A 2,463-nucleotide genomic window follows, 5' to 3' on the forward strand; every position below is an offset into this window, starting at 1 on the left:
CTCTTGATTTAGTATCTCCTATTTAATTCATCTAATCTTTCTTCAAATACCCACCACCACCACTGAGCCTCAACCCTGGCCAGGAAGGATCCCTTTTTTAGGATGGGATTGAAAGTTAGTCTCTGTGGGCCTGACTTTCAGAAATGCTGCTTCTAGTGAAGTCAAGTAGAGGTAGAGTTGTGAGTACTCAGCACCTCTGAAAGTCATTCCCCATGCTAATGCAACCCTTGGCTCCAGGGCCGGATTAACTCTCCTGTGGGCCTGGGGCTATTAGATTTTGTGGGGCCTCTGTATACAAGTCTTTTTCCTAATTTAAAACAAAATTATCACAATTATGGCATCGAGGCTATTAATGCTATACTAAACTTGCCTTTTAATTAACATAAAGCCTTTCTGTGGTTACATTTCAGTTTTAAAACATGTAGAATATAGTGAAGTTAATTCAAAATAGCCTACTTCTTACCTTAGAACAGCTGTTATCTTAGCTTTTTCTGGGAGGGAATTTGGGTGCAGGAGGGGGCTCCAGGCTGGGGCAGAGTGTTAGGGTGCAGGAGAGCGTGAGAGGTGCCGGCTCTGGGAGGGAGTTTGGTGTAGGAGGGGATTCTGACCTGGGGCAGGGGGTTGAGGTGCAGGAGGAGGTGTGGGGTCTGGGAGGGAGTTTGGGTGCAGGAAGGGATTGTGACCTGGGGCAGAGGGTTGGGGTGCAGGAGGGGGTGTGAGATGCAGGCTCTGGCCGGGAGACACTTACCACAGGTGGCTCCTGGCTGGTGGTGCAGAAGGGCTCAGGCAGGCTGCCTACCTGCATGCCGTTGTCCCCCACTGCTCCTGGAAGTGGGTGTGCCCCTGGAGGGAGGGGGACAGCGTGTTTCCGTGCGCTGCATGCTCCTGCAAGCACCGCCCCCGCAGCTCCCATTAGCCAGTTCCCAGCCAATGGGAGCTGCAGGGACAGTGCGGGGGGTGGGGACAGTGCACGGAGCCACCTCTTCCCTCCCCTCCGCACCAGGGGCCGCAGAGACGTGCCAGCAGCCGGCCACTTCTGGGAATGGCGTGGGGCCACAGCATGCAGGCAGCCTGCCTGAGCCCTGCCTGGGGCCGTGGGCTACAGCCCCTAAACCCCCTGCATTAATCTGGCCCTGCTTGGCTCCCCAGCTGAGAGTCAATCAGGGGGACAATTTGTAGCTGTGATTTTTATGACATGGATACCTCTATAGACCCCTCCTCCCCCTGCAAGCCATATCACATAGGCCTAAGAATCACTGGATGGTAAATTTCAGTTTTAAGAAAATCTAGTTAATTCAGAATCATTTATGAAATGCAGAAAATCTTTTTGAGGTTTTTTCAGCATCAGGGTTTTTGTAATACATATATCTTACTACACCTTTACAGTGTTGCTGAAGCCATGTTAGGTCCCAGGATATGAGAGAGGCAAGCTGGGTGAGGTGATATCTTTTATTGGACCGACTCTGTTGGTGAAAGAGACAAGCTTTCAGGCTACACAGAGTTCTTGAAGAAGAGCATCCACTTTCTCTCTAAAACTTTACAGACAATAAAAGAGCCAATAAACTATTTACATAATACACGGGATATAAAATCCTCCTCTGATTAATTAGAGCTAAGTACGATCCCTTTGTTCTTGAAATTCTTTTATTCATGCCACATGGTAGCCTCACTGATATAGCCAAACAAGAACTCTCCTCCCACTTACCCCCTATAATTTTTCACTTGGAAATGTTTTCTCTTGTTGCACTTTGATTCCATGTAATTCTACAACACTTTTAGGCCAAAGTCCATGACTCAAGTGAACCAATTCCTTGGCAGGAGATACAACTCACTAATACATTCTTGGCTTAGACTAACAGGGTCCATGTAGCCCTCTGCAGTTCCACATCTCTAATTCCAGAAGCTGCTAGGGAATGAAGAGGATCCATGAGTCTAAGCCAAGGCTCTCTACAGCTCCGCAAACCCCAAAGGCTGGTTAAAGGTAGTCTTTTCCAAAATAATGATGGATTTCACAATGATAATTATATTATCATTACAATTCTCCCAATAGCAGAACCTTGTGGCATCTTGGATGGTGGGGAAAGAGCAATATGTGTTATCCCACCTACTTGAATTGCCAGAGTTTGAAATGCAGTCACTAAACCAAGCCTTATGAAAGGCTCCAAGTCCCATAAACTGGCTCTCAAAGGACAAAAAACTCCCCACAAAAACCATGGAATAGATCGACCCCAACCACCTGTTTTGTGGCACCGATTGGGAAAAAACAAGTTTCTCTTTGTAGCATACACTCTCTTACAGACATGGATAGCAATTTAAAAAGTTTAGTTTTGATGTATAGTGCTTTGCAGAGGTGATATGGGAGGCAGTGCAGTCCAGTGGACAGGACACTAGACTGGAAGTCAGGAGATTTGTGGTTTGTAGTTGCTCTGCCACTGACTTGCCATGTGACCTCTAGCAAGTCAC

At 47.3% G+C, this 2,463-nt stretch overlaps 1 long non-coding RNA gene across 1 annotated transcript in view; it reads right to left on the minus strand.

Moving 5' to 3' along the window:
• LOC113406723 overlaps nucleotides 1–1,462 on the minus strand; it is a 5,263-nt gene extending 3,801 nt beyond the window's left edge. Inside the window, exon 1 of the long non-coding RNA XR_003369843.1 lies at nucleotides 1,379–1,462. This is a non-coding gene — a long non-coding RNA (uncharacterized LOC113406723). The remainder of the gene's footprint in view (nucleotides 1–1,378) is intronic.
• Nucleotides 1,463–2,463: the final 1,001 nt, after the last annotated feature.

The sequence above is a fragment of the Terrapene carolina genome, unplaced genomic scaffold (assembly GCF_002925995.2).
Source record: "Terrapene carolina triunguis isolate 2854851 unplaced genomic scaffold, T_m_triunguis-2.0 Scaffold131, whole genome shotgun sequence".
Taxonomy (NCBI): domain Eukaryota; kingdom Metazoa; phylum Chordata; order Testudines; family Emydidae; genus Terrapene; species Terrapene triunguis.